Source organism: Salmo salar, chromosome 24, assembly GCF_965601325.2.
Source record: "Salmo salar chromosome 24, fSalSal1, whole genome shotgun sequence".
Classification (NCBI taxonomy): Eukaryota; Metazoa; Chordata; class Actinopteri; order Salmoniformes; family Salmonidae; genus Salmo; species Salmo salar.
In genome coordinates this window covers 43082425-43096810 of record NC_138314.1, presented here as the reverse complement: position 1 = coordinate 43096810, position 14386 = coordinate 43082425, and the positions used below count along the sequence as shown (strand labels likewise).

The window sequence follows — 14386 nt, the reverse complement described above, 5'->3', positions numbered from 1 at the left end:
CATTTCTAAGTGACCCCAAACTTTTGAACGGTAGTGTATATTAACCCTGTAAAACATCAATACAATTTTAATCATTCTTTACCCCTTAACTCTTCCAGATGCCTGGCTCTTTCTTTTTCTTGAAGGTTGGCTCTGATGTCTCAGCCTCTTCTGGAGCCTCTAGCTGCTGGCTCCCCCTGCTGGCTCCCCCTGCTGGCTCCCCCTGCTGGCTCTCTGGGCATCTGGAATGTAATGGACACAGGGAATTAAGAATAGAACCCCCAGTTGGATCTCAATGATTCTTTACTCTTTTCAATTGAGCAAGGCATGGAATTTGTCAATAAAGTTCAATAATTCCCATCCCGAATTGACCTGACCCTAAGTTGAACATGAGTCCCAAATGGCACCTAATCTTTGTATAGGCATATGCGATCGCTTAGGGCCCCATGGCCACTAGTGGCCCAGCCGACCCCCCCCAAAAAACATTTTGGGTGTGTATTTGTTAGGAAATATTACAGGGTCTTAACTTACTCTGGTATCAACTTAAACGTTATGAACAGATGGAAAACGGGACTTACCTTTGTTGATGATCTTATAGCCCTTCTCAGCCTCTCTCTGATATGTTCTCTATCTTTTTGAGGTTCCTCTTCTCCCACTTCTTGATCCCCCAGTCCACAGCTCTCCTTCGGATACTTTTATCAGGTGGGACAAGGTCTATGGTCTAAAATAGATGTGTATAGATGACTCCTCTCTAATATAACGTCATTTTTATTAGGATCCCCATTAGCTAACACCGTAACGCTCACTGATCTTCCTGGGGTCCAACACCAATTAACAAGACATTACAAACAACCACAAATCAAGACTTCAAACATTCAACAAGTAGACAATACAGACAATTAAAACACCTGACAGGAAACACATTTAACATTCAGTTGATGCTTTCTATTTCCTGTCCAGTCATATGGTCTATTGCATTAGATGTTATTTTATTTTCTACTTGAAGGGGTATTTACTTTTTGCCTGAGAAATATGGATTGGTAAAGAGTTCCATTCAGCTATGGCTCTTTATAAAACTGTAGATTTAAATTGATTTGTCCTTGGATTGGGTTGTTTTAGCTGCCCTGAATTTGCCTGTCTGGTTTGGTGGTTATGTGTGTTGCTAATATAAACTAACTGGCCTGAAAGATAACATTCCTAAAGAAAATCAGAAGACTGGATAGTAATTTGTTTTCAACATGAGGCCATGAGAGATTCTGATGCATTTGGATATTATTCATATGGATAGATCAATGAAGAGCTAATCTGGCAGCCCTGTTCTGAGCAATGAAGAGCTAATCTGGCAGCCCTGTTCTGAGCATTACATTTATGTCATTTAGCAGACGCTCTTAATCTGGCAGCCCTGTTCTGAGCAATGAACCGCTAATCTGGCAGCCCTGTTTTGAGCCATTTGGAGCTTTTTTATATCTTTCTTTGCTGCAGATGATCATATAACTGGACAGTACTCTAAGTGTGATAGAACCAGGGATTGACCATATAACTGGACAGTACTCAGTACATTTGTTAACTCATGACATTCTGATGCTGCACTATACATTGTAGAATCATCAGCATACATGACCACTCTTGCTTTGTTCATTAGTGAAGGTAAATCATTAGTAAAGATTGAGTAGAGAAGTGGGCCTCAGTGGTACTGTGGCTACGTTGAGTTCCAGCTCGCAGCAGGGATGCTGTAAGACATCACTTTTTAAAGTGACAACATATATATTAACCTCTTACATCTAGACGTTCCGCTAGCGGAACACCTGCTCCAATATCCAATGATGGGCGTGGCGCGAAATAGAAATTCCTCTAAAATCCGAAAACTTCCATTTTTCAAACATATGACTATTTTACAGCATTTTAAAGACAAGACTCTCGTTAATCTAACCACACTGTCCAATTTCAAAAAGGCTTTACAGCGAAAGCAAAACATTAGATTATGTCAGCAGAGTACCCAGCCAGAAATAATCAGACACCCATTTTTCAAGCTAGCATATAATGTCACAAAAACAAAACCACAGCTAAATGCAGCACTAACCTTTGATGATCTTCATCAGATGACAACCCTAGGACATTATGTTATACAATGCATGCATGATTTGTTCAATCAAGTTCATATTTATGTCAAAAACCAGCTTTTTTACATTAGCATGTGACGTTCAGAACTAGCATACCCCCCGCAAACATCCGGTGAATTTACTAAATTACTCACGATAAACGTTCACAAAAAACATAACAATTATTTTAAGAATTATAGATACAGAACTCCTCTATGCACTCGATATGTCCGATTTTAAAATATATTTTCGGTGAAAGCAAATTTTGCAATATTCTCAGTAGATAGCCCAGCCATCACGGCTAGGCATTTAGACACCGACCAAGTTTAGCCCTGATCAAACTCCGATTTACTATTACAAAAGTTTGATTACCTTTGTTGTCTTCGTCAGAATGCACTCCCAGGACTGCTACTTCAATAACAAATGTTGGTTTGGTCCAAAATAATCCATCGTTATATCCAAATAGCGGCGTTTTGTTCGTGCGTTCCAAGACACTATCCGAAATGGTAAATCAGGGTCGCAAGCATGGCGCAATTCGTGACAAAAGATTTCTAAATATTCCATTACCGTACTTCGAAGCATGTCAACCGCTGTTTAAAATCCATTTTTATGCCATTTTTCTCGTAAAAAAGCGATAATATTCCGACCGGGAATCTCCGTTTAGCTAAACAGAGGAAAGACAACAAAGCTTTCGGTCGACGCGGGCACGAGCCTGAGTCTCACAGTACTGTAACCAGCCACTACCCAAACGCGCTACTTTGTTTCAGCCAGAGCCTGCAAAGCCACGATTCAGCATTTTGCCGCCTTCTGAGAGCCCATGTGAGCCGTAGAAAGTGTCACGTAAGAGTAGAGATCCCCTGTAATAGATAGAGATAATCAACAAGGCCAAGAAATGGTCAGACAGGGTAGTTCCTGTACAGAATCTTCTCAGGTTTTGGCCTGCCAAATGAGTTCTGTTATACTCACAGACACCATTCAAACAATTTTAGAAACTTTGGAGTGTTTTCTATCCAAAGCTAATGATATGCATATTCTAGTTTCTGGGCAGGAGTACTAATAAGATTAAATCGGGTACGTTTTTTATCCGTCCGTGAAAATACTGCCCCCTAGCCATAACTGGTTAACAGTGTAAAACATGAATACATTCTAAACATTCTTTACCCCATCTTAATTCTCTTCCAGATGCCTGGCCTTTTCTTGTTCTTGGAGGATGGCTCTGAAGTTTCAGCCTCTTCTGGAGCTTCTAGCTGCTGGCTCTCTGGCACCCCCTGTTGGTTCTCTGGCCACTCCTGCTGGTTCTCTGAACTCCCCTCCTGGTTCTCTGCCCATGCCTGTTGCCTCCTTGGCCCCTCCTGCTGGCCATCTCCAGATCCAACAGGCTCTTGGCTTACCTGTTGGCCTGTGGCCCATCCCGGCAATGCCTGACCGTGGTTGGAATCGTGGCTGTGTTGGGTGGTTAGACACCGGGTGTTGATTTGAGCATCAGCCTCCAGATTCATCTGCTCCAGGTACTTTTCCTTCATCCTCTCCCTCTCCTCCTTCAGTTTCTGATGAGTCCTTTTTTTAAGCAGTGAGTCCCAAACGGCACATATTCTTTGTATAGTGCCAGGGCCAGCCCTAGGCATATGCGATCACTTAGGGCTCCATGGCAACTAGGGGCTACCATTGATCGTGTTAGTCACTTTCATTCAGATTGCATCTTAACATGACATAAGTCATGACAAAATGTGTAGAATTACACACTACCCAAACCGGACACATTGCGTGCGCGAGCGTTGCAAAATAAAATGTAGACATACATGTTATTAAATCATTCCACCCACACTGCTCGCACGTGCGTTTCCAAGCACGAAAATAGAAGTTGCTTCTATTTGTGACGGCAAACGCGATGCAAGTCCTGCCTCTCCCATCTCCTCATTAGCTTTCAGAAGCATATACCCACGTGCCATCTCCTCATTGGTTATACCCGCGTGTGTGATTGAAAGATGAACTGAAGTCGGTCGGTTGTGGTAATACACCTTACTATGAAAGTTAGATGCCAATCGCCATATAAAGTCCAAAAAAGAAACGATTCAGATGACCGTTTTATGTGTGGATTCATTTTCAAGTAGAGGACAATTTCAGGTAAAATAACAACTCAACGTTTATATCCCTGGACAAATTAGCTAGAAACTGCACGTTAGCTAGCTAATTTGCCATAAATGTTTAATACTTTTTGACCTGTCCCCAAATTAATATAATTGGTTCAGAGTTCGTTTTGATATTTCAACCTGCGTGTCGTGATTGCGTTTGGTGTGGGGGGACAAAATCTATTTGCGCACGGTGGCGCATGCGGACGCGTTTGGGCATGGTGTTAGATTCAAAACTGCCAACATTTTCTTTCAACCTCATGGCAAAATGTGTAGAATTGAAGGAAATTAGCTTTGAAACAGTTAATTCTTCTCTCCACCCCATGGGAAAATCTGTAGAATTACAGCAAACTTGTTTAAAAAACTGCAACATGTTCCCTACGCCCCATTGCAAAGTGTAGATTTGGAGGAAATGTAGTCAAAAACCTGAACAAAATGTTTCTTAGGGCCCCAAAAGGCTATGATGCACTACTTTAGACCAGGGTAATTGAGATCCAGTTGAGTTTTCCATTCTAAATTCCCTGTGTACATTACATTTAAGTTGATACCAGATCAGCTTGACCATTTTGGACAGTAGTTTTATATTGAAACAATGATGCAACATGATGACTGGTGTGGAACTTATGTGTGTAAAGGAGACTAAAGAGGATGAGGTCATTAGCAGAGGTAAAACAGGTCTTACCCATGTGGACGATCTTATAGCCCTCCTCAGCTTCTCTCTGATACGTTCTCTCGATCTTTTTGAGGTTCCTCTTCTCCCACTTCTTATTCACCCAGTCCACAGCTCTCCTTCGGCTACTTTTATCAGGTGGGATAAGGTCCTCCTTGTCATCTTCCTTCTCCTCTTCACTGTTCTCTAACTCACCCCTCTTGTACTTCAAGGATCTCTCCTTTACTCTTCCGCCATCTCATCTCTTTTGTTTGCCTCTATTTATCTTTTCTCTCTCCCCGATTAGAGCTAAATGAAATTCCAGTTGCAATTTGTGTGATGTTACAACAATGTTGCCTCTGAAGTTTATGCTTGTAGAAATTACTCCTACAAATGTTGCACTAAAGCAAATATTTACAACCTGCACAGATACAGTTATAAACAACAACAGTAATGATGTTAATAAGGAAGTGTATATTCAACCTGCAGAAGAAAGGCATTGGTGTTGAGATAAATTAAGGTTAGGTTCAGGACCTAGGGTTGGGTTAGCGTCCCACCTGCGGGACACAGCCAGTGAAATATCAGGGCGGCAAATTCAAAAACAACAAAATGTCATAATTCAACTTTCTCAAACATACAACTATTTTACACCATTTTAAAGATACACTTCTCCTTGATGTAACCACATTGTCCGATTTCCAAAAGGCTTTACAGCGAAAGCAAAACATTAGATTATGTTAGGAGAGTACATAGACAAAAAATAATCACACAGCCATTTTCCAAGCAAGGACATGTGTCAATAAAACCCAAAACACAGCTAAATGAAGCACTAACCTTTGACATTCTTCATCAGATGACACTCCTAGGACATTATGTTACACAATACATGTATGTTTTGTTCGATAAAGTTCATATTTATATCCAAAAACAGCATTTTACATTGGCGCGTGATGTTCAGAAAATGTATTCCCACCAAAACTTCCGTTGAATGGGCACATCAATTTACAAAAATACTCATCATAAACGTTGACAAAATATATACAAATTATTTTCAAAGAATTATAGACTACTCCTGGATGCAACCGCTTTGTCAGATTTTAAAATAGCTTTACGGAGAAAGCAGATTTTTCAATATTCTGAGTACATAGCTCAGCCATCACAGCGAGCTATACAGACACCCGCCAAGTTCGGCGCAACCTAAACTCAGAATTAGTATTAGAAATATTATCTTACCTTTGCTGATCTTCGTCAGAACGCACTCCCAGGACTGCTTCTTCCACAAGAAATGTTGTTTTTGTTCGAAATAATACATATTTATGTCCAACTACCACCGTTTTATTCATGAGTTCAGAGCACTATCCAAAGGCATAACGCGCAAGCGCGGTACCAGAGACAAAAAGTCCAAATGTTCCATTACTGTACTTAGAAGCATGTCAAACACTGTTTAAAATCAATCTTTATGGTATTTTTAAAGTAAAATTGCGATAATATTCCAACCGGACATTAGCGTATTCATTCAAGAAGAAAAAGAAGGAACAGCGTGCTCCAATCCCTTTGTTGCCAGGCAGTCCACTCAGTAACTGAGCTCCTATTATCTGCCCAGTAACAGGAGAAGGCTCAAACCACTTTCTGAAGACTGTTGACAGCCAATGGAAGCCTTAGGAAGTGCAACGTAGCCCCACAGATACTGTAGTTTTGAAAGGGACTAGAAAGAAGAACTACAATTCTCAGATCCTCCACTTCCTGGTTGACTTTTCTCAGGTTTTTGCCTGCCATATAAGTTCTGTTGTACTCACAGACACCATTCAAACAGTTTTTTAGAAACTTCAGTGTTTTCTATCCAAATCTACTAATAATATGCATATTCTAGTTTCTGGGCCAGAGTAGTAACCTGTTTAAATTGGGTACGTTTTTCATCCGGCCGTGAAAATACTGCCCCCTAGCCCAGACAGGTTAAGGTAAAGGTTAGGTATAGTTTCAGTGAGGTGAGGTTAAGGTAAGGGTTAACATTAAGGAAAGGCATAAAAGTTAACATTGTGTTAGCATACCGCTGTCCGCAACGATTCATTTTCAGCTGTGTGAACATACACTGCCTTTTAATAATAACAATGACATGTCTTACGTGGGCCAGTTGTAGATCCACCATCAGTAGATCCAGCAGATGTTTGAGTCTCTTGAACTCCTGCATTTTTCTCTGGTTCTCCTTCGCTTCTGTGCCTCCCTCTGGCTCCCTCTGGCTCAGGAATTCAGCCTTCCACTATTCCCCTGCCTACTCCTCTTCTTCTCCTTTCATCTTTTAAAAGGGCTCTGAGATGGTCTGTCTCAGACTGTAGATGTTCAATCATCTCGTCCTCCTCCGTTCCACCATTCCTCTTTTCCTCCTCCCAGAGGCACACTTGAAGTCTGTCCATCTTCTTCTGATTTCGGATCGTTAGATCCTTCCCCCTCAACTCAAGCATGTGGGATTCCTTCTCTGTACAGCTCTTCTTCTCTCAGGAACTGAACCTCCATCTCTGCCTGCTTGTAGCAGGGAGCAAAGGAATGTCAACACATTATTTAGGAAGTGAACTCATACAATTTATTACAATATTAAAATAATAATTCAAGATCTTCTCAATTAACCTGTTGGGGTGTAGGGGGCAGTATTTTCACGGCCGGATGAAAAACGTACCCAATTTAAATAGGTTACTACTCTGGCCCAGAAACTAGAATATGCATATTATTAGTAGATTTGGATAGAAAACCATGGAGTGGTATCAACCCATCAAAGATGTGGTTTCCATGTGTTTGATACCACTCAATTGACTTCATTCCAGAAATTATTATGAGCTGTCCTCCCCTCAGAAGCCTCCACTGCTTTGCAATTAGTTCGTTCGTTTTCAGTTGTTAGCATTTAGCTAACAGCGTCTATGTGAATTTGCTAACAGTTTGTGCTAATTTGTTAGCATTCTGGAAATAGATGCCCATAGGCTTTTCTAGTGTTTTTAGCATCCCCTCATGTGCTATGCTGGTAGTACTTTAAATCCTGGTATGAGAGAAGGACGGTATGACTATATGAAAATCTGGATACAGCCAAAGCCTAATCACCACACCTACCACAACTACCACACCTACCTACCACAACTACCACCCCATCTACCACAACTACCACACCTACCTACCACACCTACCACACCGACCTACCACAACTACCATCAACACATCGACCAAACCTACCATCACCAAACCTACCATCACCAAACCTACAAACCACAACTACCACACCTACCATCACCATGTTCCTACTGTATATATCATTACCACACCTACCAAACTTACCTACCACAACTACCATCACACCTACCACATCTATCACACCTACCATCACCAAACCTACCATACCTACCTACCTTCACCACACCAACCATCACCACACCTATCACACCTACCCTCACCACACCTACCATCACCACACCCACCAAACCTACCTACCTACCAAAACTACCACAACTATAACACCTACATCACACCTAACATAACCACACCTACCATCACTATACCTACAAATACACCTACCATCTCACCTACCATAACCATACCTACCATCCACACCTACCATCACCACACTTATCACACCTACAATCACCACACCTATCCCACCTACCATCACCACAAATACAATACCATAATTACTTCACCACATCTACCATCAGACCTACCATAACCACAACTACCGTGTTTTTCATGGTGATTCATTTTTACATATAGCCTGCAGTAACGTCAAGTAATGAAATGCTATCGTGTTGTTTGAAATCATAAACAAAACCTAATGATTCTTTTTGCGATAGCATATATGAAATGTTAGAATGTTTTAGTCAAAATGACTGCTCATCAGCTTGATGGGGGGTCTTGAGGCCCAGCGGTTCCAGTGTTAACAGAGATCCTGAATCAGTCAGTTTGATTCTGAATCAGGAAGCTTGACTCTGAATCATGTGCCGTGTGACCACTGAGACTGAAGCCAACTCAATATGACTCCTGAGATCGACAGTTAATCAATTATAGTGTCTGTGAAAACAAACCAAATCAGTCAGTCTGGTCAGAGTGACTCAGTAAAACACTGAATCATTTGAGAGAGAGAGAGAGAGAGAGAGAGAGAGAGAGAGAGAGAGAGATTGTCCAGACAGACTGTATTAACACTCTTGGTTTGACCACAAGAGAAGAGAAAGAAAACCTTTATGAGCTGAACAGTATGCCAGTGGAAGGGAGGACAGTACCAGGTAACCCAATTGTGGTTTGTGACTATTATGATTTCCATTGTAGCCAATTCAGTTGCAGTAATTCTATTACAGATTCTTTGGTAATTCCGTTACCAATTTGGAATTACGAATTTGAACCACTTAACAAAGTTGATCTCAGAAAAATCACTATAAGTCATTTTTATCTCTACCATTATTTTCATTATAATCCCTCCTCACTGAGGGAGAGAAATGTGAAAATACCTGAAAGTTATGTGGGTTTTTGGTAACGGAATTAAAAGGCACAAGGGAATTTTTCTGAAACTTAAAGAAGGTTAACTCTTTCTCTAAAACCAAATGTAAGTGTTGATATTAGTAGTCAGGGGTCTTTACGTCAACATGATTCTGTTTTTATGTAGTTCTGATATTGGACCTTTTAAGACTTTTTCTGGAAGATGTTTTCTAATATCCCTTTTCCCATGTTTACCCAGAAATCAAAGCCTTCACTGGTTGAAAAATGAATCTAGAGTTACATTTACCAAAAATATAGACTCTTAGATTTCATTTGACACCAAATTACACATGCTCCTATGAACATCACGTTGGTGCTCCTGGGTCCTTTTACATGGAAATGCCCTACTGTAACTCTAGAGATACAATCTATCCCCAACTAGTAATAAAGTGGTCGGGCTGGTTTGCCACTGGCCTCTCCAGCTTCAGGCTGAATCACACCCATGATGAGAGGAGGTTTACTGGAGACACAGGGAGAAACTACAGTCTGAATCACACCCATGATGAGAGAAGGTTTACTGGACACACATGGAGAAACTACAGTCTGAATCACACCCATGATGAGAGAAGCTTTACTGGACACACAGGGAGAAACTACAGTCTGAATCACACCCATGATGAGAGGAGGTTTACTGGACACACATGGAGAAACTACAGTCTGAATCACACCCATGATGAGAGGAGGTTTACTGGACACACATGGAGAAACTACAGTCTGAATCACACCCATGATGACAGGAGGTTTACTGGAGACACAGGGAGAAACTACAGTCTGAATCACACCCATGATGAGAGGAGGTTTACTGGACACACATGGAGAAACTACAGTCTGAATCACACCCATGATGAGACTACCTTTAAGGCTTAAAGGTTTGGTTAATGTTAGGGTTAAGGTTAGGGTCAGTTTTAGGTTTCAGGTTTTGGCCAGACGGGCTGTCAATGGGATGTTGGTCCGAAAAGTCCATTTAGTATCTCCCTTCTCAAACCTGTCCTCCCCCTAACCAGTTCATATCATGTATTCCACCACCAGCACACCTGATTCACTAATCAGAGGTTTGGATGATTAGTTGACCAGCGGTACAAAGTGGACTGGATCTAGGTGAACTATGTGGAGGGTCTTCCAGGGACAGTACAGACTGAGAAGATAACAACAGTGTAGTTTACTCAACTCATTCACACTATCATGATTATTGTTTAGAGACAAGATCAGCACAAGGGCATAAAGTGTAAGATATAGCAAGAGAGGAATATGGTGCAAGGTAGCCAAAGTGGAATCAAAAGTCATAGGCCTAATCATGGAACGTGACAACTCAACGGGCTATGCGCATCTCCCCAATAGCCTACAGACAACTTTCCTGAGTGCAATGTGATTAATGTGACAGATATGTACAGTATAATAAGCATAGTGAAGAAGGTAAAGATCCCACCTCTGACGCACAGCAGAGACATCGCTGCTGAGATTTCCCCTGGAGCAAGAGTCCCTCAACAATTTAAAAACACTCATTGCGTTTCAATGAATGTGCTCCCCAAACGCTTGTTGCATCGTAAACTATCCTCCCTCCCTTGGGACATTCAGCGGATGGATGATGCGCCGCTGCCATTTACTTGGATGAGAGGTTAGATGAACGCTCCTCCAGCTCACGATACGCAATGGTGGAGAACTACAGTGTGGTGATGTGTCGTTCACGAACGAACGGCTCTTTTTGAACGGATCTTTTTGTTGAACGTCGGGAACCGAAATGCATCGGTGAAAGATCCATTCATCTGGCTCTCTGATTTGCATACTGCTACTACTGCTTGTTGAGCTCAGATCAACGTTTTTCTGCAGATAAATTACAACATCATTGTCTAAAGGGGGTGAATCCTCACTGCAGAAACAATACATAGTGGGGAGAGCGGGTCAATCTGGTCCACGAGGATTTATTTCATGCTTAAAAACGAGTTCTTCAATTGTTGACGCGCATTTCAGAATCGGACTTCATGTTAGCCTACCTTTTGGCTTTTACATTGAATATTTGGTGCCCAAGAGTTGTGATTGTATGTTTGTTTGTACAGTTATGGCTGTCCTGTTATTATTTTGTGTACTCACTAAACACCCACATTTGTATTTGTGTGGGAAATGTTTGTAGGCTATGGTTGCTGTTTGTATTTCATTGTACTTTAGGTCCATACAAAGAGAAATCACACAACATAGACTACCAAATAACCTTAGACAAAAATACACGAAATAAAAGTCGAGTGAAAATGGTTATAAATGTCTTTATCAATTATGAGTAGCGCAACAATATCGACTTTTGGACACTGATGCGCAGGAGAACCCCTAGCTGTCAATCAAGCAGGCGCGGTGAACCGATTATGACGCTCAAGCGTTTCAAATGACGCAACAATACAGCTCCAGACCAGAGAAAGTTCATGCCAAAGATATTATTCGGTTCCACACTAAAACTGGGCTTTGACACGTGTGATTTGAGGTGAGTCTAATATTTACACAAGTTTACAATACATTAACCAACCGCTAGCCTACTTAGACTATAATTCTGTCATGGTAAGATAACACATGTGAAGGTGAACGTTAATGTATTTGAAATATTTTTTCTTTCTGACATTATAAAATACAATTATATCTTTGTTTTTTTCTGTTGCTATCAATCAGTCCATCTATATCTACTCTTCTGTCTGTCTGTCTTGCTGACTTATCTGTCTGTCTGTCGGACTATCTGTCTGTCTGTGTACTGTCTAGCCAGCATATGCCAGAAAGGTTCTTTCACACAGGCTCATATTCACAAAGTCTCATAGAAGGAGTGCTGATCAATAATCAATTGTGTCTTTTAAATCAAACTGAATACGTTTTGATGGACGGGGGGATCTGATCCTAGATCAGCACTCCTACCCTGAAACACTTTGTGAACACAATCCAGGTGTACTGGGATTATGAAGTTGTGATGAGGTAGTATTATATTACTTGTGCTGATGCATGATGGGTTGTAGGCTAGAGCTTGAGTACTGTAGTGTGTAGACTATTTCTGAATTAACTGACCTGGTGAGTAAATGTTGTGTACAATGGCCCCATCTAGTGACAGAAACATAGAAACACACATTGTTGCTGAACAAAGGCATCTCTTTATTTTCCAGAAATAAAACTTGTAGACCTTTACTACAGTCTCTGAGGAGATGGACACCTCTTCTTCTTCTGGACGATCTCCGTCTCCTACTGGGACTTGCTTCTTACCCCCTCCTATCATGTGGAACAGTCTGTAAGTCATTCATCACATAACCTAGCTCTGGTCCAGGGCATTATGTGCGGCTTGCTGAAGGAAGGCTCAGTGTCTGCAAGCTGTATGTAACGCCCTGGACCAGAGCTACACATTACCCACCTCTGGCCATCATGGACAGTCAACTCATTACATTCACGTACTGTAAGTCACAGTTGTGTGAGTTGTGTTATTAAAGACAGTTTAATTGCACAGAGGTTTAATTATTATTTTAAGGCTGTAATAAATTGTCTGAGTTCACTTCCTAAATAATGTGTGGACATTCCTTTGCTCCCAGCTACAAGCAGGCAGAGATGGAGGTTCAGTTCCTGAGAGAAGAGAAGAAGACCTGTACAGAGAAGGAAGCCCACATGCTTGAGTTGAGGGGGAAGGATCGAACGATCCGAAATCAGAAGAAGGAGATGGACAGACTTCAAGTCTGCCTCTGGGAGGAGGAAAAGAAGAAGAGGAATGGTGGAACGGAGAAGGACAAGATCATTGAACAATTACAGTCTGAGACAGACCATCTCAGATCCCTTTTAGAAGAGGTAAGGAGGAGAAGAAGAGTAGAAAGGGGTCTAATGAAAGAGTGGAAGGTTGAAATCCTGAGCCAGAGAGAAGCAGAGAGCCAGAGAGAGGCAGAGAGACAGAGGGAGGCAGAGAGACAAAGAGAAGCAGAGAGACAGAGAGAGGCAGAGAGACAGAGGGAGGCAGAGAGACAGAGAGAGGCAGAGAGACAGAGAGAGACAGAGGGAGGCAGAGAGACAAGAGAAGCAGAGAGACAGAGAGAGGCAGAGAGACAGAGAGAGGCAGAGAGACAGAGGGAGGCAGAGAGACAGAGGGAGGCAGAGAGACAGAGAGAGGCAGAGAGACAGAGAGAGACAGAGGGAGGCACAGAGAGTCACAGAAGCGAAGGAGAACAACAGAAAAATGCAGGAGATCAAGAGCCTCAAACATCTGCTGGAGCTACTGATGGTGGATCTACAACTGGCCCACGTAAGACATGTCATTGTTATTATTAAAAGGCAATGAATCGTGGCGGACAGCGGTACGCTAACCAAATGTTAACTTTTATGCCTTTCCTTAACGTTAACCCTTACCTTGACCTCACTGAAACTATACCTAACCTTTACCTTAACCCAACCCTAGGTCCTGAACCTAACCTTCATTTATCTCAACCCCTATGCCTTTCTTCTGCCGGTTGAATATCCACTTCCTTATTAACATCATTACTGTTGTTGTTGTTGATAACTGTATGTGTGCAGGTTGTAAATAATTGCATTAGTGAAACATCATTTGTAGGAGTAATTTCTACAAGCATAAACATCAGAGGTAACATTGTTGTAACATCACACAAATTGCAACGGGAATTTCTCAAACCCCTAACTGAATGGGCAAGCTAGTTGTGTGTTTGTATTTGTCCATAAAATGTCTCATAATTCTTTCAAACATGTCAATACATTAATTGACAATGAATTGTCCAGATGAATTGATCAAAATAACCCTGCTATTGATGTTGTCCAGTGTTTGATTCAATTACCTAGGTCTAGGTCGTATTTCTATGTATCATTCTCTGCAAATCCTTTGAAAGTATGTCTTGGTCATAGATTATCACTAATTTCACCTTTTAAAATGAAGCAAGAGATAGAGAGATTGAGGCTATGGCAGAAAGTCATGGAGGATCAGCGACCAAGACTGGCCTGGAACAACAAACCTATTGAGACAGAAAGAGAGAGGGAAAGAGAGAGGGAAAGAGAGAGAGAAAGGGAGATGG

At 41.5% G+C, this 14386-nt stretch overlaps 1 long non-coding RNA gene across 1 annotated transcript; it reads left to right on the top strand.

Moving 5' to 3' along the window:
• The first annotated feature begins 12005 nt into the window (after positions 1-12005).
• On the top strand, positions 12006-14088 carry LOC145863978 (uncharacterized). Its single transcript, XR_014382567.1, has 2 exons — positions 12006-12615; positions 12911-14088. It is a non-coding gene; the product is annotated as an uncharacterized LOC145863978 (long non-coding RNA).
• The last annotated feature ends 298 nt before the right edge of the window (positions 14089-14386 follow it).